This window comes from Lactuca sativa, chromosome 8, assembly GCF_002870075.4.
Source record: "Lactuca sativa cultivar Salinas chromosome 8, Lsat_Salinas_v11, whole genome shotgun sequence".
Classification (NCBI taxonomy): domain Eukaryota; kingdom Viridiplantae; phylum Streptophyta; class Magnoliopsida; order Asterales; family Asteraceae; genus Lactuca; species Lactuca sativa.
This window is the reverse complement of record NC_056630.2, coordinates 19,454,296-19,477,452: the sequence shown is the minus strand read 5'-3', so window position 1 is coordinate 19,477,452 and position 23,157 is coordinate 19,454,296. Positions and strand designations below refer to the sequence as shown.

The window sequence follows — 23,157 nt, the reverse complement described above, 5'->3', positions numbered from 1 at the left end:
TTTATTGGACCTCGTACACACAGATGTGTATGGACCCTTCAAAACCGCCACAAGGGATGCTAACCGATTCTATGTGACTTTTACTGATGATTACAGTAGATATGGTTATGTCCACTTAATCAAACATAAGTCAGAAACATTTGAAAGATTCAAAGAGTTTAAACAAGAAGTGGAGAATCAGTTGGGCAGGAAGATAAAGATGCTCCGATCCGATCGGGGTGGTGACTATCTTAGTATCGAGTTCCTTGACTATCTTAAGGAATGTGGAATTGTTTCATAATTGACACCTCCTAGGACTCCACAGCTGAATGGTGTGGTTGAGAGGCGCAATCGAACCTTGTTAGATATGGTTCGCTCCATGATGACTCGAACTTCATTACCAATCTCATTCTGGGGGTATGCCTTAGAGACTGCCACCCATATCCTTAATCTAGTCCCTACCAAGAAGGTTGCCAAAACACCTCACGAGATGCGGACTGGGAAAGTTCCCACTTTAGACCATATCAAGATTTGGGGTTGCGAGGCTTTCGTGAGGCATGAGACTCACGACAAGCTCGAACCTTGATGTGAGTGGTGTATTTTCATCGGCTACCCACATAAATCCTTTAGTTATCTCTTCTACAGACCGAGTGACAATGTTGTCTTTGTGGCGAGGAGAGGAGTCTTTCGTGAGAGAGAATTCATAAGCCAAGGAAACAGTGGGAGGAAAATTGACCTTGAAGAAAATCAAGAGTCAAGCGGTGAAGGAACCTCAAATACTAGCAATCAACTCTAGGAGGAAACTCCTATTGAACCGATTGATGAGTTCGTACCTCTAAGGCGCTCCACAAGACTTCGGAGCACACCTGATTTTTATTATGGTTTCCATATTACTACAGAAGGTGATGCATTTATCAGTGATAGTACACTGATAAATTTGGATGAACCTAACAGCTTTAAGGAAGCCATGGCAGGCCCTGAGTCTGCCAAATAGAAAGAGCCTATGGACAACGAGATTCAATCCATGTATGACAATCAAGTTTGGAACTTGGTTGACAATGTATCGGGTCGTAAGATAGTTGGATGCAAATGGATCTTCAAGAAGAATACCGACATGGATGGGAAGGTACACACTTATTGATGGGTATTGAGCATTCTAACACTCCTATGGTGTACATGCAACCCTAGAAACCTTGGATCTATGTTTTCTCTAATATTCATGCAAATAAGAATTTTCCAAGGTTCTCATCCTAACTAGCATGGCATAGGGTACTTGTAATATAAAAACTAGTAGAATGACATACCTTTCTTGTAGCTTGAATTCCTCTCAACTACCCAATCAACATCCCGCTTCATATAGGGCCACCAGTAATCTCTCTTCAGGTCTAAATGAATATTAGTATCCCCGGGATGGATCGAGAATCTCGATCTATGCGCCTCCTCCATTAGTATATGCCGAGCTTCGCCCGTAAAGGGCACCCAAATCTGCCATCGGAAAGTCATAAGCCCACGACTGTCCGTCACAAACTCGGAAACCTGCCCAAGCACATGCTCTCTCTTGCAGTTCTCAGGTTTCACAGCCTCCGGCTGAGCTCCTCGGATGGTATCTAAGACTAGAGTCATCACTATCATCCTCATACATACATCCCAGATCGGAGCGCTCTCGGCTCTGCGACTTAAGGCATCAGCCACCACATTAGCCTTGCTTGGATGATATAGGATCTCGTAGTCATAGTCCTTCACTACATCCAGCCATCTCCTCTGCCGCATGTTCAGGTTGGGCTGATCCATCAAGTACTTTAGACTCTTATGGTCCGTGTATATGGTACACCGGAGTACTTTAGACTCTTATGGTCCTTTTATATGGTACACCGGACTCCATACAAATAGTGACGCCAGATCTTGAGGGCAAACACCACCGCCCCCAGCTCCAGATCGTGAGTGGGATATCTCGTCTCATGAGGCTTCAACTACCTCGATGCATATGCTATCACGTGCCCTCTCTTCATAAGCACCGCACTCAACTCGGATATAGATGCATCACAGAAAACCACAAAGTCTTCCGCTCCCTCGGAAAGGGCTAACACCAAGGCTTCGCAAAATCTTTGGCGAAGAGTCTCAAATGAGGTTTGTTGCTCGAGACCCCAAGTAAAAGTAACGCCCTTCCTAGTCAACCTAGTGAGGAGGACGACAATCTTGGAGAAATCTCCGATAAACCTCTGATAATAGCCGCCCAATCCCAGAAAGCTTATGATCTCGGATGGGGATCTCGGCACCTCCCATCGCATAATTGCCTCAATCTTGGTCGGGTCGACCAAAATCCCACTCTGATTAATGAGATGCCCTAGGAACTGGACCTTTCGTAACCAGAAATCACACTTGGAGAATTTGGCAAAAAGCCTCTCTGACCTCAAAACTTCCAAAACCTCTCTAAGATGCTCCTCATGTTGTTACTTGGTCCTCGAGTACACAAGAATATTGTCGATGAACATGATCACCGATCGATCCAACATGGGCATGCACACCCAGTTCATGAGGTCCATGAACGTTGTCGATGCGTTGGTGAGCCCGAAGGGCATCACCACAAACTCATAGTGCCCATAACGAGTCCTAAAGGCCGTCTTCAGAATATCATCCTCGCAAACTCCCATCTGATGATATCTAGACCTCAGATCAATCTTGGAGAACCAAGATGCCCCCTGTAACTGATCTAACAAATCGTCGATCCTCGGGAGTGGATAACGGTTTTAATCGTCAACTTGTTCAACTCCCGGAAATCAATGCACATACGGTGCGAACCATCCTTTTTCTTGACAAAAAGGATCAGAGCTCCCCATGGTGAGCTACTTGGTCTAATGAACCCTTTCCCTAGCAGCTCTTGGAGCTGAGAGGCTAACTTATGCATCTCTGGTGGCACAAGGCGATAGGGTGCCTTGGAAATAGGTGCCGCACCCGGAATCAAATCAATCTGTAACTTCACCTGCCTCTCGGGAGGCACACCTGGAAACTCCTCGAGGAAAACATCTGCAAACTCACACATTATCGGAACCTTAGAGATAGAACTCGGTCTCCTAGTAGCAACCTGCGTATCCATCATGTATGCCAGGAAACCCTTGCAACCCTGCTGTAAACACTGTCTCGCTCGGGCAGCAGAGCAGAAAGCTGATCCAGACCCAGTACCCTCGTCGTACACCATAAGTGCTCCCCACTAGGATCTCGTATCGTCACTAACTTACGCTCGCAGTCTATCACCGCTCCAAAACGACTCAACCAGTCCATGCCCAATATGACACAGACATCACCCATAGCGATCGACACCAAGTCTATCGGAAACTCAACACCAAAAATCTCCAAAGTACACTCACGGATCACGTCAGTAGCAAAAACCGCATGCTCGTCGACTATAGAAACCATCAGAGGTTGACTCAATGCCTCATGTCAGATACTGATGTGACGACTAAAGCTACGGACACAAAGGATCGACTCGCACCCGAGTCAAATAACACTAAGGCAGGTACAGAATTCACAAGAAAAGTACTTACACACAACACTATATAAGCACAAAATATTTCAAAATAGTAACAACAAGAATACATATCAGCCACAACGTCAGGTGTTGTGCGGACCTCCTCCGATGTCAGCTAAAAGGCTCTCCCACGAACCTTCGGTGTCTCGGCCTTCACTGGCCGACTTTCAGTAGCACGCAAAGAAGAAGATGAAGATCCTTGTGCTGACCCCTACACGAGCTGAGGGCACTCGGCCTTCCGGTGGCCGGTCTGGTTGTAATGGAAGCAAACTGAGAACCCCTTGGGGAAATCATTCGCCATGTGCCCCTCTTTACCACATTTGTAGTAAATCCTCGATCGACATGAACCCTCATGGCTCTTACCGCACTTGCCACAAGTGCGGCCCTTCTGACCCCCAGCTCTGGTATCAGCGGGCTTAGCCCGCTTCGTCGCCAACTGCGACTGTACTGGTCTCCGGTCCCTACCCCGGGACTCCTCCTCCTCCCTGGCCTGTAGCTCAAGTTTAATCTCTCCTCCTGGCATTGGCCTGAAGCTTGGCCAATGTCCGGTACGACGAGTTCTCCACGAACTCCCGTAAATCCCTCCTCAGTATGCTCAGAAATCGACTCACACGTGCTTGCTCAGTGGACACGTGCTCAGGGCAGAACATCGCCCTCTCGTGAAACATCCTCGAAATCTCAGTAACCGACTTTGTCCTCTACTTGAGAGACAGAAACTCCTGTGCCAACCACTCTCTCTCCACCGAGGGAACATACTCGTCTCGGAACATCTGAAAAAACCTCTCCCATGTCACTGCAACATGATCTATAGGGGTGAAACCGGCGGCCACAAACTTCCACCAGTCCTTCACCCCCAGGCGAAGCCGGTTCAGTGCAAACCGAACTCTTAAGTGATCTGGGCATGAAAATGTGTAAAAACACCCCCTCAATATCAGAGATCCATCTCACCGCGACAATCAGATCCTGTGTCCCATCAAACTCTGGTGGCTTCGTGTTGCTGAACTCCCAGAACAACAACAAGTCACCTCCCTGTGGCCTAATGGTGGTGCAAGCACCAGCAGCCTCAGCGACAACAACGTATCGCTCATCAAATGTCTCAATTAGGGTGGTATTGATAGACCCAAACATCCCGGGAATCTCTGCTCAGATGGTTGCTGCCACCTCCTCATGAATCATCCTCTAAATCTCATCATCACTAGTCCCATTGCCTCCGGGGTTGTGGCGTGTACCCACCATGATGCCTCTGAAACACAACACAAAATCATCAGAGACTCGCTTGAGCATACTCACACTTGATCACCCATCCCTACTTGTTCCTTAGCTTCCCAAGGATTCTTACTTGGGTTGCATACAGATCTGGTGTTTTCAGTAGTACGGGCCCAATACTACCTTCCACACCCGACCTGTAGTCACCCAACTCCTCATCCTAGGAATCTAATTCCCAAGTACTCTATCTCTCTCAATAACAGACTACAGTCATCTCAGAATTCTCTCCGTAAGTGCTCCTGCTCACTACTGTTACATCCCCAAAATCTCGGCCAGAAAATACCGGTTTCATTTATGTTTTTTAAACATTTTCATTGTAAATTCTTTTGATTTAAAAGAGTTGTGGAATTTGTTCCCAAAAACAAAACATGATAAAATAGATTTTTATCAAAACATTTCATAAAGAAATATAATTTCATTTCATAATCAAAAATCGGGATGTCATGTTTCGATACAGACCATAAAGCATAAACGATAACATTACAAGTCATTCAACAAATATATACATATACAAACTTGTAAACAAAACAACTTGATGATTCATCCATCTTATGTCGTTGCGCCACTTCCTGTAATACAAATAAACTGAGTGGGTTAGGCTTGGGAGCCTGGTGAGCATATAGGGTTTTCAACCCGCAATAAATAATTATATTTATTTTTACCAACCAACAATAACCCGATTACCTATTCCCGTTATCCTCACTTTACGTCCCTAAAACAACATCTATCTCAAGGGACCTAATCTAAGATTTTCATTGGGACGGACATTACGGCAGAGGGGCTTCCTCAACAATAAGTGTCATAAAGGCAACCATGTGGGCGATAGAGTACACCGATGAACACATCGTTCACAACACCTATAGGTTATGAGCCTGCTAGCGTTCCACATGACTATCTACAAAGAGTCTGTGGTCGTTATCCATACTCTGCTGAATAACTAGATCAACAACAACAACATCGAGGCCTCTCATCTGTTTATCACACATCAACTATCTACCCATGTTCTACCCAACATATTAGTAGATAAAAATATATATTTTTATACATAGTTTAAAACCTGTATAGCATTCTCATTCAATACATATTCCAAACAACAGATGAGACACATACACATAACACGTATTTCATAGATGATAAATCATATCTATGAGATAGAAGAAAGTGAATATACTTTCATACATATAACAACAAAATATACACATAACACATATTTCGTATAAAATACTTCATAATTATGCGTTAGAAGAAGGTAACTACACACTCACCTGATCAGAAGATGATCGGACAGTACTACGACTTGTAGATGTAGTATTCTTCGGTAGATCTGGAAGATCTTCACAAAAATCAGGCTCCTCGCGGGCAGAGCTTCGGCTCAGGAAGCTCACTTCTCAAGATCTTCGGGACTTCGAAACTTGCTTCAGGACTCGGGAATGATGCGGGGGCTTTGGGATATAATTGGCACGCAAAACAATGCAAAACTTAGAGAGAAAGGAAGAAAATTAGCAAGGAAAATGGCTGATCTCGGTTTCTATTTATAGGTTGTTGGGTCTGGGATTACGCTGGGCGCACCAGACCTTACGTTAGGCGTACTAAACGTCACTGCATGCGTCACTTGGTGGCACTCGAGTATTGGTTAGGCAAGTTGCACTCATCCGAGTACGGTGGGTGTACTCAAATTACGCTCGGCGTAATTTGACTCGTCAAACTTCTAAATTGCGTAACTTTCGCATACGAGCTCCGTTTTTTACCTTCTTTATATCCACGCGTAGTTCAGACCATACTCTACAACTTTCATTTAGACTCTGTCGGCTAATTTTGAATTTAATTTTTATTATTTATTTTTAGTAGGCCGGGACAGAAAAACTTCGTTAGAAATTCATAACTTTTTCGTCTGACGTCCGTTTTTGTCTGTCTTTTCACCAAAGCACTACTATCAACGAGATCTTCGATTCTCGTTTAGATTGTTTCGGCTAAAACTCGCTCAATCTCAATTCGAACTTTTGGGCTGTCTACAGCTAAGCTAAAACTTCGAAAAATCATAACTTCCTCATACGAAGTCAGATTTTGGACGATCTTTTTATGCACCCTCTCGGTTTAACGAACTCTACGACTTTCGTTTAGATCGCTAAGGCTAAATATCACTCCTTCGTAAATTCACTATTTACGTCATGTTGTGCCACACCAGTTTTTTCGCGAAACTTCGACAGGTCATAACTTCTTCGTTATAACTCGGATTTCAACATTCTTTATATTTTCGGAAACCTCGTCTCAATTACTAGAACATTATCCATAGATATTGGCTTTATCTAATATTTCATTTTGACGCTTATTTTTATTCTTAATTCAATTAAGACACACAATTTAGCACAAAACACATAATACTCAAATAATACATTTATATTATTTCAAAATGGGTTACAAAGGTTAACCTAGACTATTACATTGCTTTTAATGACAAGCCCATAAACACGGGCATTACAATTCTCTCCACCTTAGAATGTTTTCGTCCCCATAATCACACATCAACAAACAAATGCGGGTAGCGACTCATTATGTCACTCTCCGTCTCCCAAGTGAGATTTGGCCCATTCATGTGTTTCCATCGGACAAGTACTGACTCGGCCATCTTGCATCGCAAGTTCTTAGTCTTTCGGTCAACGATTGCCTCTGGTTCTTCAATCAACCTTTTGTTGTCATCGATTCTCAACTCCGAAAGTGGAATCATGTCGGGAACTTCTCCCGTGAACTTTCTCAAATAACATACGTGAAATGTGTTATGAATCCCATTCAGTTCTTCTGGTAGTTCGAGCTTGTAAGCTTGGTTCCCAATCCTCTGAAGAACTTTAAACGGTCCAATAAACCTTGGACTTAATTCTCCCCTTTTACCAAATCTTATAAGTCCCTTCCACGACGAGACTTTAAGCAAAACCGAATCTCCAACTCCAAAAGTCATCGGTCTTTGCTTTTTGTCAGCATAGCTCTTTTGACGATCCTGAGCGGCTAACATTCTTTCCCTAATTAATTTCAACTTTTCAGCAGTTTGATGGACTATCTCTGGTCCCATAAACTTCTTTCCCCAGCCTCAAGCCAACAAGACGGCGTACGACACTTCTGTCCGTATAAAGCTTGATAAGGTGCAATATTAATTCTCGAGTGGAAACTATTATTGTAGGAAAATTCTACCAAAGGTAAATGTTCATCCCAGTTACCTTGGAATTTTAGGGTTAATGCTCTTAGCATATCTTCAACCGTTTGTATCGTTCGTTCGCTCTGACCATCAGTCTGTGGATGGTAAGCTGTATTCAAACACAACTTGGTACCCATTTCCTCTTGTAGACTTTTCCAAAATCTTGAGGTGAAACGGCTGTCACGATCCGACATAATCGTTAGCGGAACACCGTGAAGCCTCATAATTTCCTTCACGTAAGAATTCGCAATCTTCTCCATAGACCATTTCTCGTTGGCTTCTATGAAATGCGCACTCTTAGTGAATCGATCAATGACCACCCAAATCATGTCGTGACCATTCTTTGTCCTGGGCAGTTTAGTGACAAAATCCATCGTGATGTCCTCCCAATTGCCCATAGGCACAGGCAAAGGTTATAAACTCCCGTATGGTTTCTGATGTTGTGCCTTGACTCTCGCATAGGTTACACACTCCGCCACATACTTCGCAATGTCGAGCTTCATTGTCGGCCACCAGTAATAGGGTTTCAGGTCCCTATACATCTTTGTGCTACCGGGATGAATGGAGTACATGGTTTTGTGAGCTTCTTCCATCAGAAGATCTCTTATTCCTCCTGACTTAGGTACCCAAAACCGGTCTTGGAATACCTTTAGTCCATGACCATTTGTACCGAACACCAATGTTTTGCCCAAACGTTCCCCCTTCCGGTCATTCTTTTCAGAAGCTTCCTCTTGAGCTTTCTTTATACTCTCCACATTTGTCGAGACAACTTCTATTCTCAACGCTCTTGGCCTTTTTCTTTCAAGATTGACTTTCCGACTGAGAGCATCAGCAACAACATTAGCTTTACCGGGGTGGTAAAGTATCTCATAGTCGTAGTCCTTAAGTAACTCTAGCTAGCGTCGTTGCCTCATATTCAATTCCTTCTGACTAAAGAGATATTGGAGACTCTTATGATCAGTGAAAAGTTTGCACTTCGTGCCATAGAGGTAATGCCTCCATATTTTCAGAGCGAAAACTACCGCTGCCAACTCCAAATCATGAGTGGGGTAGTTCTTCTCGTGCTCTTTTAGCTGTTGAGACGCATATGCGATCACCTTATCTCTTTGAGTCAAAACACAACCCAATCCAACACCAGACGCATCGCTATAAACAGCGAAGTCTTCAACTCCATCGGGTAGAGATAAAATTGGTGCCTCGCATAACTTCTTCTTTAGCTTCTCGAATGCTTCTTTATGCTTATCACTCCAAGCATAAGTAGCTCCTTTGTGGGTCAAAGCAGTTAATGGACTAGTGATCGAAGAAAAGCCTTGGATAAACCTTCGGTAATATCCGGCTAATCCCAAAAAGCTTCGGATCTCCGTGGGACTTTTTAGTTGTTCCCACTTCCTTACAGCTTCAATATTTGCTGGATCAACCATTATACCTTCTTGGTTGACCACATGACCCAAGAATTGGACTTCTCAAATCCAAAAATCACATTTGGAGAACTTAGCATATAGCTTCTCCTTCTTCAAGACTTCCAACACTTCTCACAAGTGTCTGTCATCTCCTTTTGGCTTTTCGAGTAAATCAGAATGTCATCTATGAACACTATCACAGATTTATCAAGGAACGGATTACAAACCCTGTTCATTAAATCCATGAATGCTGCTGGAGCATTGGTTAGTCCAAACGACATAACCAAAAACTCGTAGTGTCCATATCGTGTTCTGAATGCAGTCTTCTCTATATCCTGCTCTCTTACTTTTAGCTGATGATATCCTGACCTCATGTCGATCTTTGAAAAGTAACTTGAGCCTTGTAGTTGATCGAACAGGTCATCAATCCTCGGCAACGAATATCTATTCTTTATTGTTGCCTTGTTCAGCTCTCTGTAATCGATGCACATTCTCATACTTCCATCTTTCTTCTTCACGAATAACACCGGAGCTCCCCAGGGCGATGAACTAGGTCTAATGAAACCTTTGTCCAATAACTCTTGAAGTTGCATCATCAGCTCCTTCATCTTTGTCGGTGCTAATCGATAAGGTGCTTTTGCTATAGGCGTCGTTCCGGGCAACAAGTCGATACGTAATTCTACTTGCCGATCATGCGGTAATCCAGGAAGATCTTCGGGAAATACTTCCGGATAATCACATATGACAGGAATGCTCCGCATCTCCTTTTTCTCCTTCTTAGTATCGATCACGAATTCCAAATATGATGTACATCCTTTGGCCAAACACTTTTTGGCTTTCATTAGAGAAATGATCCCAGAACTTACTCTGCATTTGTCCCCATACACCATAAATGACTCTTTCCCTGGCGGGTTTACTTTGACTATCTTCTTTCTGCACAATATTTCGGCGTCATTGGCACTAAGCCAATCCATTCCCAAAACGATGTCGAAACCGTTCAGTTCTATAGGCAATAATTCCTCGTGGAACTTATTCCCATTCAAGTCGATTAAGATTTTTTTCATACGATAGCTAACAGGTACAAACTTGCCACTAGCAACTTCGACTAATAAAGCATTATCTAGTCAATCGACAGGCAAAGCTAGTTTTCTACCAAATTCATGCGAAATAGAGGAATAGTTGGCTCCAGAATCAAATAAAATTTGGGCAGGCAATTTGTTTACGAGAAAGGTACCTGAAGCGACATCAGCTTCATCTTTAGCAACTTCCAGTGTCATCTGGAAGGCTCTTGCCTTCGGCTTTGGCGGAATGTTGGTTTTGCTGCCTCCTTCTTTTTCAGACAATCCCTCGATATGTGCCCCTCCTCACCGCAACCATAGCAAACTTTCTTGGTGAGGGTGCATTCGTTGGCATAATGCCCTGGCTTTCCACATTTGAAGCATGTGGCTTCCCCGCCACACTTCCCATGATGCTTCTTCTTGCATTTTTCGCACCATTTCACTTCGCCTTCTCCACCTCCTCTCGAACTAGACTTCGCGAATTTACCCTTTTTGCTCGACCCTGAGGGTCCATCGCTTTTCCTCTTTTCACCAACCTCTGACCTCTCCAGACCTTTCTCCCTGATCTGGGTCTCAATATTTATAGCAGCCCAGATGGCAGCTTTCAATGTGGTTGCTTGCTTAACCATTGGACCATAGTCCGCTGGTAATCCGAGGGCAAACTTGTTGACCTTAGAGAGTTTTGTTGGTACTAAATATGGGATAAGCTTCATATTTTCTGTGAAACTAGCAGCGTATTCAGTAACGCTCAACTTCCCCTTGTTCAAATTTTGAAACTCATTATTGATTTCCAGAAGGTCCTGCTCGGAGCAGTATTGCAGTTTCAGTTGCTCCACAAAGTCTTCCCAATAATTTTGCTCGCTTCTCCCTTGGCATAGAGTTGGCAAACAACTTCCACCAACTCAACACGCCAGATTTTAGCAGAGGGATCGCAAGAGCGGTCTTCTGCCTGTTGCTGCATTCGCAACTTTCAAACATTGTCTCCATTTCGGAGATCCAGTCCATAACTTGCACCGGCGTCGGGCTTCTGGATAGACATGGTGGTTTGGATGCCATGAAATCCTTGTACTTACACCCACGCCCATCATTTCCTCCATACTAGTTGTTGTGTCTAACCACCGGTAGGTCGTCTTGACCAACGATCCCACTAAAGTTTCCTCCTTCAGACTGCCCTTCATTCTCCTCGGGCTCTTCCACTTGAATTGATGGTTCTTCACGATTATGCCTAAGCAGACGTCTTGTTTCTTCCATCTGACGATCCAACATCGTTTGAATCATCATTTGTACGCCAGCCATTGTTATCAGCTCAGGTGTTGCTGCTACGACAAGTACTTGTTCAATCACAGGTGCTTGCTCGACTACAGGCGGTTGATTCCTGTTTTGGTCAACGTTTCCAGCTACGCTTCTTGTTCTCACCATTTTTTATCTATACACCGAATAAGGTGAAACTAGACCCTCTTTCACGATATAATTTCAATTCATCCTTATTACTCCAAACGATTACATGCTAGTTCTAATAACGTAGACATACGCTTAGAATCCTACACACATAAGGTTTCCAGATCTGGTCGGCAACAGACCATAGATCCGAACAAATAATATCATATATGGCAACATATAACATTTAGCACATAAAAACATTTTAGGCAAATTTCCTAAAATAAACTAGTGTTCGTGTCTGAAATATAACAGACACACAACTAACAACCTTCACTTAGCATTCTAAGTTTAAGTCTAAAATCCTACAAATTCTAGTTCGCTTAAACTAATGCTCTGACACCAACTTTAACATCCCCAAAATCTCGGCTAGAAAATACCGGTTTCATTTATGCTTTTTAAACATTTTCATAGTAAATTCTTTTGATTTAAAAGAGTTGCAGAATTTGTTCCCCAAAACAAAACATGATAAAATAGATTTTTATCAAAACATTTCATAAAGAAATATAATTTCATTTCATAATCAAAAATCGGGATGTCATGTTCCGATACAGACCATAAAGCATAAACGATAACATTACAAGTCATGCAACAAATATATACATATACAAACTTGTAAACAAAACAACTTGATGATTCATCCATCTTATGCCCTTGCGTCACTTCCTGTAATACAAATAAACGGAGTGGGTTAGGCTTGGGAGCCTGGTGACCATATAGGGTTTTCAACCCGCAATAAATAATTATATTTATTTTTACCAACCAACAATAACCCGATTACCCATTCCCGTTATCTTCACTTTACGTCCCTAAAACAACATCTATCTCAAGGGACCTAATCTAGGATTTTCATCGAGACGGACATTACGGCAGAGGGGCTTCCTCAACAATAAGTGTCCTAAAGGCAACCATGTGGGGGATATAGTACACCGATGAACACATCGTTCACAACACCTACAGGTTATGAGCCTGCTAGCGTTCCACAGGACTATCTAGAAAGAGTCTGTGGTCGTTATCCATACTCTGCTGAATAACTAGATCAACAACAACAACAACATCGAGGGCTCTCATCGTTTATCACACATCAACTATCTACCCATGTTCTACCCAACATATTAGTGGATAAAAATATATATTTTTATACATAGTTTAAAACCTGTATAGCATTCTCATTCAATACATATTCCAAACAACAGATGAGACACATACACATAACACATATTTCATAGATGATAAATCATATCTATGAGATAGAAGAAAGTGAATATACTTTCACACATATAACAACAAAATATGTATTTCGTATCTATGAGATAAATCATAACACATAACACATATTTCGTATCTAGATGATAAATCATATCTATGAGATAAATCATAACACATATTTTGTATAAAATACTTCATAATTATGCGTTAGAAGAAGGTAACTCCACACTCACCTGATCAGAAGATGATCGGACAGCACTACGACTTGCAGAAGTAGTATTCTTCGGTAGATCTGGAAGATCTTCACAAAAATCAGGCTCCTCGCAGGCAGAGCTTCGGCTCGGGAATCTCACTTCTCGAGATCTTTGGGACTTCGAAACTTGCTTCGGGACTCGGGAATGATACCGGGGCTTCGGGATATAATTGGCACGCAAAACGATGCAAAACTTTGAGAGAAAGGAAGAAAATTAGCAAGGAAAATGGCTGATCTCGGTTTCTATTTATAGGCTGTTGGGTCTGGGATTACGCTGGGCGTAACCTTAAGTACGCTGGGTGTACCAGGCCTTACGCTAGGCATACTAAACGTCACTGCATGCGTCACTTGGTGGCACTCAAGTATTGGTCAGGCAAGTTGCACTCATCCGAGTACGCTGGGCGTACTCAAATTACGCTCGGCGTAATTTGACTCGTCAAACTTCTAAATTGCGTAACTTTCGCATACGAGCTCCGTTTTTTACCTTCTTTATATTCACGTGTAGTTCAGACCATACTCTACAACTTTCATTTAGACTACGTCGGCTAATTTTGACTTTTATTTTTATTATTTATTTTTACTAGGCCGGGACAGAAAAACTTCGTTAGAAATTCATAACTTTTTCGTCTGACGTCCGTTTTCGTCTGTCTTTTCACCAAAGCACTACTATCAACGAGATCTTCAGTTCTCGTTTAGATTGTTTTGGCTAAAACTCGCTCAATCTTAATTCGAACTTTTGGGCTGTCTACAGCTAAGCTAAAACTTCGAAAAATCATAACTTCCTCATACGAAATCAGATTTGGACGATCTTTTTATGCACGCTCTCGGTTTAACGAACTCTACGACTTTTGTTTAGATCGCTAAGGCTAAATATCACTCCTTCGTAAATTCACTATTTACGTCATGCTGTGTCACACCAGTTTTGTCGCGAAACTTCGACAGGTCATAACTTCTTCATTATAACTCGGATTCCAGCATTCTTTATATTTTCGGAAACCTCGTCTCAATTACCACAACATTATCCATAGATATCGGCTTTATCTAATATTTCATTTTGACGCTTATTTTTATTCTTAATTCAATTAAGACACACAATTTAGCACAAAACACATAATACTCAAATAATACATTTATATTATTTCAAAATGGGTTACAAAGGTTAACCTAGACTATTACATTGTTTTTAATGACAAGCTTAGAAACACGGGCGTTACAACTACTCTCATTAGCACATACTCAAAGCATAATATAGGTAACAACGACTCCTAAGCTAAGGCATTACAAATCAGGCAACCCTAGCCCTAAGATATGAAATACCTAGCTTATTCTCTAGCATGCATCACTATCATTTCATAATTATCTCATAACACACTAGTAAGGGTATTTTGGGAAACCACCGTTCGGGCTCTGGCTAATTATACACACTGCTCTATCTTGATTTCTCTTAAAACTCTTTATCTTTTTAGGAAAATTTATTTCTTTTGAAAAAATTTCTCAAATCCTCATGAGTCCAGACATACTCTAAGGTGCATCTAAATCCCTCAAACCAAGGCTTTGATACCAACTTGTAACAACGTAAATTTTCAAACCAAAATTTTCCAATTTTAAAACACATTTTCCTCAATTCAAACATTTCAAAAGTGTTACAGTATCAAATCATCCAACACATATCTCAAAAACCAAATGTATAACAATCCAGGATCTTCTCAAACATAACCCAAATCTCGAACGTGTGCACAATCAAGCCGGCGCCTTCTCGTGATCCTGAGAAGTACCTGAAACACATAACACATAAAACGGTAAGCACAAAGCTTAGTGAGTTCCCCAAAATACCACACATATCACATTATCCTCATATGGCTATACTTAGATAAGACCCTCCGGTCAATGTGTTTCAGTGGGACCCTCTGGTCCCACAACTCAGTTGGACCCTCCGGTCCATCCACTCGACAACTCAATATAATACACAACATATAAATCACAAAGACAACTAGCATGATATATCAATACACAATATATGCATATAACACCCTCTGGTCACACATAGGATACCACTCGAGGTAAGTATAGTGAGAAGACTCACCTCGTAAGAACTCGGATAATCTCGAACTCGAATCACCGGTCTAGCTTCCGCCTAACTCAACGTCAATAAATAAAGCTCTCACTGAAGCTAAACTAACCCTTCTACAAACTCACAAAAGGTAAAAAGACCATTTACCCCTCTATGGCCTTATAGTCCACAAATTGACCAAACCCTAAAAGTCAACCGAAAGTCAACGACAGGGAGTACGCTGCACGTACCAGCTCTCTACGTTGGGCGTACTCGGCTGCCATGCAAGTCATCGGGGATGCTCGGCCCCTACGCTGCGCGTACTGGGATTACGCCCAATGTAAGTCCTAGTTTCACTCTCCTCACGTTTTTGGTCTTAATCAGTTAATACATTGGCTAATATCACATATATGCAGGGCCGATCCAAACATATACGGGGCCCGAGGCGAAAAGAAAAAAAGGGGCCCTTAAAGACAAATATAATAAAGATTAAAAAAATATGATTTATTATTCACTGTAAACGTGTTCAATTAGCAATAACAAGCAACCCAAATTGTTTATCTTTTCAGCTAGTTTGAGTTTGAACTAACTTTAGGCCCTAAAAATCATTTACGTAATATATATATATATATAGCCCATAAATTTTGGGCCCCCTAAAGACATGGGCCTTGGGCGGTCGCCCGGGTTGCCCACCGTCTGGACCGGCCCTGCAGATATGGGCTCCCTAATGTCTCTTAATCCATAAAGTCAGTGACTTTAAGCCTTTGCATGGTTGATTGGGTCACAAACACTCAAAACACCTATGCTATTTCCTCATGAAGCTCATATCTCATGCATGGCTTACTCCTAACATCCAAGATTGGATTTTTATGACTCTAATCCACAAAATACACTAAAAGGGGACAGATCAAGGTCTCTGGAGCTTATTATCTCATAAAGTCTCCATCTTTTGGGACAAAACCCTAAAATACCCCATAAAAATGCACAAATCAAAAAAGTGAGAAAGCTTGAAGCTTTATACCTCTAAGTGAAGCTTTCCACACAGCTAAGCTCGGATCCACAAGCCTGGACTCTCACTCTTCTTCTCCAAAGCTTCTTCTTCACCTCAAGAACAAGATTATACTCACAAGCTCTCAAATGCACACACAAGCTACAAGAACGAAGATTTAGGGTTAGGAGGGTTTGGTGTGTGGGAATGGTGGCCAGGAATGAGGCCATCACTTCCTTTATATAGGGTCACGCCCCCAAATTAGGGTTTTCATCATGGGCCTAATACGCCTACCGTACCCTCTGGTACGCCCAACGTACTAGGTGGCCTCCGCGTCCAATGCATGCACATGAGTACGCTGAGCGTACACTCTAGTACACCCCGCGTACCCATTTACCACCCTTTTCTCAAATAAAGGGCCAAATGGACAAATGCTCAATAGATTAGGGTTCACAAGGTATACCTGGCTTTGGGTGTTACACTACCCGATTGTGTGACACCCTCACATGCTTGTTGTTTCCTTTGCGACGTTGTGGGGGTGGTGTTGGTTGAGTTTCCCGAACAATCTCTTCATCCGAGTCATCCAACTCATCAATGAGTTGGTATTGTGGTTGGGGCTGGGTTTGGGTTTGGGTTTGGGGTTGGGTTTGGGTTTGAGATTGAAAGAGTGGGATTTGAGTTTGAGGTTGATTTGACGAATGTTGATCGGGAAAAACAACAAGGTTTAAGAACATTTGAGGAGTAACATTCAGAACTTGGGCCGGGTAAAATTGGCTAACATTTTGGTATTGGAATTGTAGTGGAGATTGAATGAGAGTATCGAGTTGGGGACGATAAACTCCTTATGATGAATCGTTAGCGAAAATGTTTTGAGAAGGGGTGCTTGAACTCAAAACATTGGTTTTTTTTTCCTTCTATCGTAGATTGTGGTTTCATTGTCGGGATTCATTTTTTTTTGAAGAAAGTATAGATAAATTGATAGAAGAAGGTGTGAGTTTGAAAGTTAAAGGGTATAGATATTTATAGATGTTGTAAAGAGTAAAAAAATATATTTAAATTAGGCTTGTAGCTATTGAAACAACAACAAAATAAATATATATATATTTCATTTTCTACCGTTGTTTAACGGTTATTTCACCAAAAAAATAATAATAATAAAATTGATGGACCAACAGGAGGAAGAGAGACAACGGCACCCCACTTATTTCTTGCACCCGGCTTCCCTCACCGGCGGTATGGTGTTCCAGTGACGGGAGGCGCCCCGCCCTCCCCTCCCGCATACACTATGTCTGGTCTTAGAATACTTAGTTGCTCGAAAATTGGGATTTACGGATTTATTTGGACCCACTGATTTGACTATCGAATCTATGTATAATCAATACACCTTTGTAGCTATTGAACTTTTTGTTGCATTTTAATGCTTTGTGATTTTAAATCAAGTCATTGGGCTCCCAGATTCAGTCCACACTTCTGGCCTTTTGTTTTACAAGTTATCCCTTTTTTTTTAAAAAATAATAATAATAATAATAAAGAATCATAAAAGTAAATCGACTAAAAGACAATGTTTTAATAGTTGTTTATATCCACTAAACTTTCACTTTATTAACGTGACATTAGATGTAATTTGATTTTAATTTCTTAATATTTAATAAACATTAAATACAACTTTGATTGTAATGTCTTTGCATTTTATAAAACTCTTTATGTTAAGCCAAAAAAAACACAATTGACCGTTCGCTTTAGATATGTTTCGAGTTGGTACATGGTAACATAAACAAAAAATATGTTGACCTTTGATATATATAAAAAACGAAGTTATTGGGATATGTATGTTAGTTTTGTTGCAAACCAAATACTATATTAATTATTTATTAAAAATGTAACGATATATGTTAAATTACAAAGATCTATACACCATTTTAAACAAACATGGGCATTTGGTCTAGTGGTATGATTCTCGCTTAGGGTGCGAGAGGTCCCGAGTTCAATTCTCGGAATGCCCCATTTATTTTATTTTTCCTTAGTGATCGAAAAATGTAAATTCTGCAAACAATAGGGAGCCAACAAATACCTGTCGACATTCTTGAAGTTACAATTAAGGAGTTTTCAACCCATTTTCGATTGTTAAATTTTTATTTTATTTATTTATTTATTTTTTTTTGGAAACGAAGTTGCTGATTACTGGCATGTTTTTAATATAAAACCCCATCATTATATATTATTTTCTTCATAATGATATAAGATCATGGGTTAAAAACGTAACATCATGTCTAAAACATAAATCATCGTTGTATCGAATACTTTTGACATGTCTATTTATATAAATAGGGGAGGGACATTATGAGTAGTAAAGGTGAAGCAATAATAAGTGGAGTGGGCCTTCAAACATGGGACGACACAATAAAACAAAACCACCTTAATTTAAGATTGTGATTTGCGAGTGGTAGGGAGATCCAAGAATTGAGATGGATCCGACATCAAGGTCCCGGACCTCTTTATCTCTCGTAGGTTTAATGATTCACTTTACATTTAAACTAAAATATTTTGATTTTGTTACTTAAATTATACAAAGAAATGATTTGGTGATTGAGATGATGATGGTTTTGGTCGATCTATGTTGGTTTTACAAAATGACTAGGTTTGTGATATGCTTCATATTAGGGCTAGTTAGGTCATTTTCAAACTGTTTGAAATTAGAATTATGTCTTTGATTCAGTTCTTCTTTAGTCTCTGATATACTTAGTATTGGATTTGATAAGATGTTGACGTAATTTGTTGCCCGTTTGGCATCTCACTCATTGTATGATGATAATTAAATGTGTAGAAATTGACATAAAAATAAACAAATAATAACAAACAAATACATAAACACATGAGCAAGAATCTATGAATAAGTCAAAACATAATACTCCCTCCGTCCCATAATTATTGTCCACGTTTGACTTTTAAAGTCTTTCCACATTAACTTTGACCATAAATAACTTTATTTGTATTATATAATTTTTGATGAAACTTATAACAATGAAAATACATTTAAAAAACAATTTATTCATATATCTTACATAAAAAATTATATAACAAAACGTAAATTATTTCAGGTCAAATTTAAACAAAAGAGACTTAAAAAGTCAAACGTGGACAACAATTTTGAGACGGGGAGAGTAGAATAGAAAAAAGTACAAGAGCTCTATATGTCTTGATTAATTAATTGAGAGTTCAATTAATAAACACTTTTATTTCTCTCTCTTCTTGTTGATTTACAACAAAAATATAATTGCATTATAGTATAGAAATAGTTACAATCTTAATATTGATTCAATGCATATTTTTGTGATGATAGATTTTAAAAAGGTTGTTATCTAAAGTTGGTTGTTGTTGTGTTGATCCCCTAGGTATCCCTTTCATCGGTTACAAGTTTACTTCTTTTAATTCATCTCTAAATATTATTAAAAGAGAACCCTTAATTCACCAATGAAGCAATCATGACCCTTGATTGTATTTCAATCATATGATTTCCACCCTTAGATCAAATTTGTGACGTCATCTTCCTCAAATAGAATTCAAACATTTAATTATAGAATCTTTAAATTTAACAACTAAATTTCAATCACAATTACATTTAATTATAGAATATATCATACTTTCTAAAATATATTTCACATTTCGAGCACACAATTACATTTAATTATAGAATCTTTAAAATCAACAATTATGTTATCAATTGAAGCATATCATTCTATTTATATATTAGGTATCGGTTTCTCCATAAATCTTGTCAAAAACATGAATAGTCGCCCCATATTTCTCTTCTATTTTTTTCTCTTAAACCATACTTCCTTAATTCTCTTCGTCCTCATGCCAATGGTTGTGCTTCAATTGATGCTTTGTGTGTTCATAACAGAATGTAGCACCATAAGTTGGTTCATTTTTGCTCATGTATTCTTAGAATTTGCGTATTGTCTCTTCCTTGCATCTCCAATTATCACACCTCTATTTTGGCTTCACACAAATCTCTACAAACTGAAGCAAGCATCTCCATCTTTTGACGATCTATGCCATCATTTACCCTAATTAATATTGTTCATAATTTAACTCCCTTATTTATAGTTTTGGGCTTCAAAATTTAAACATGTTCAGTTTTTTCTTTTTTAAAAACCCATTAAATAAACATATCAATAATTTTGTTATCTTTAATATATATTAAAACAATTTTGGTCATTGATTGTATTTCAATCCTATGTTTTCCACCCTTAGATCAAATTGATGACATCATCTTCTCCAAATGAAAATGTATTTAATTCCAATAAAAGATTTCTAATTGTCAAACAAAATTAACTTAAATCTATTGAAATGGAATGTATTTAATTCTAATAAAAGCTTCCCATATTTTAAATCTTGAATTTCCGGTTATAAAGGTTTTAAAATGGTCAACATTAAAAACATATTACAAAAATCATTTCAATTAAGGCAATAAATATCAACCATTAATATAAATTTGTTTATATTAGTAAACCATTAATATAAAATCCATTTTTATTGGAAAACCATTAATACCAAAAATCAGATTCAAATTATGACATACATATACAATTCATCCTTGAATCTGTGACTCACACTTATTTTCAATCGTTGTTTTGCTTCAAATCTTCTCATACAACATCATTCTTATTGTTTATAACTTCCATCATCATTATCTACTTCAAACCTTCGTTGTTATGCACTAGAAGGTCAGTTTCTTCTTTCGTTTAATTAATAAAGATATATTTTTTAGTGTTTGAATGTAAATTAATATCTTAATATGATGGTTGAATCACAACATTTCTAACTTTAAATTGAAATCATAACTAAAGGTTATTGATATTGTTAGATGAATTTTTTTTAAATATTAAGTATGATTTGAAGGTTTATGAGCAGAAAGGTAAATTTATTTGTGATAGAATAAAGATGGAATATTCGAATTTACCTTTTGAAGGTATCAATAAACTCCTAAATTTATGCGATTTATTTTAATTTGATAGCAAATTAAATGCATGAAACCTTTAAGTAAGTAAACGTAAGGGCAAAAGGTTAATTCGACTTAAGAAACTATAAAAGCATTGGGATGGAAAAGCATCTCAACAATAGATATTGAGATGACATGTATACTAAAATGATTCTTTTAGCATGATACTTTCATTTTTTTTATCCGAAGTCTAAATCATTAATTTAGTATGGACTATGTTCATCAAAAGGGTAAATTGGTAATTTAATTTAAAATTTGATCAAATCGGTTGTTGCTACTATTTATGTTTGTTTGATTATCTCAACTTGGCTATTGTTTCTGACTTTATTGTCAAATATAATAACTTCATATTATACTATTTTTAGGAATGTATGTTTAAAGTACATTGTTATACCATTTTTAACAGTAACAAATTGTATTTTTTCGTGTTGTAAATGTCTTTTAATTTATCTTTTATTCACTATTAATGGGATGAATTTTATAAACAATTTAATCCATAAATGGTTAAACTATAACTATTCTAATTTGTATATGTTTCTGTACAGTAAATACAACCTTTCAAAGATTGTTTTTTATGACTAACAAAATTATGTTTCTATTTTTGAAATCTCATAAAACATTACATAAGGTTATTTTGGTTTAACATATTACATCATTCAGTCTAGATTAAGTCAAACAAAACAACAATGTACAACTTTTCAAATTAAATGCTTAATCTATTAACTTGGACGCGATCCTCAACAACCTTTATAAACTGAAATAGCTATGTGATTTTTTTTACAAATTATAACAGCATACTTACCATGAAATAAGAACTTCTAATGTAAACTACAACTTATTTTTTTTTATCGGTAACAACAATATACCACACTTAATATCAACATCCTTGCCTATCGGTTTCTCTATATATTAATACATGAACCATATCAAAAGCAGACTAAGAAGTTAGGATCTAAATTAGGAATGATCTTATTTCTTTGAATATCAGATTTACGGTATTATAGACAAAGTTTTTATATGATTCTTAAATTTTCTATGTGGTTGTATTTATATGGTAGAATCAAATTGCATAATTACAATTATTTTTTTTTTTATTAATCTTTGTATGTAAGTATGAAACAACAATAAATATATTTTTGAAGGAAGATTGTTAAAAATAATTTGCATAATCTAAATACATGTTAGTTTAGTTCATTTCCTATACTTTCCTATAACATTGGATTTTTTTTGTCATGTTACATTCAAAAGATGGGTTATTAGAACATGCACCTTAGGTGTTTGACAAAATGTTACAAAGAATCTAACGCAAATTCTCTACACTAATCTTACAACCAGGTATAAATTTTGCTTTTATTTTTTTTTCTAGATTTATTAGCATCGTGTGTTTTTGATGTTTGCAACTTTGTAGTGTTACGTGTTTTTTTTGTCTCGTCCTCAAGTTTTTCTATCTCTGATAGGGCTTTATTTTTTATATTTATTGTAAACTATAGATTCAATCTATTGCACTTTGTTATGACTTTTATCAGTGTGATATGACTCTAATAAATTGTTCATTTCTTGGTCTTTAAGAAAAAGATGTTCTAACTTGATTACCATCTACGACTGTAATATTTTTTTTGTTGATTAAGCAATCTATGATTTGGCTATGATGGGCTTTACAGATTATGTTTGGACTGATAATTGTTCCTGTCATTCAAAAATACATCCAACAAAAAGTAAAAGACGATTTTTTATATTAATACCCTCATCTAACTTCAAAGGATCTTTTTTCAACTTTGATGGCATGTAACAGAGTTTTGGCT

At 38.6% G+C, this 23,157-nt stretch overlaps 1 non-coding gene across 1 annotated transcript; it reads left to right on the top strand.

Moving 5' to 3' along the window:
- Positions 1-18,284: 18,284 nt before the first annotated feature.
- Positions 18,285-18,356, top strand: TRNAP-AGG (transfer RNA proline (anticodon AGG)). The gene has a single exon. It is a non-coding gene; the product is annotated as a tRNA-Pro (tRNA).
- The last annotated feature ends 4,801 nt before the right edge of the window (positions 18,357-23,157 follow it).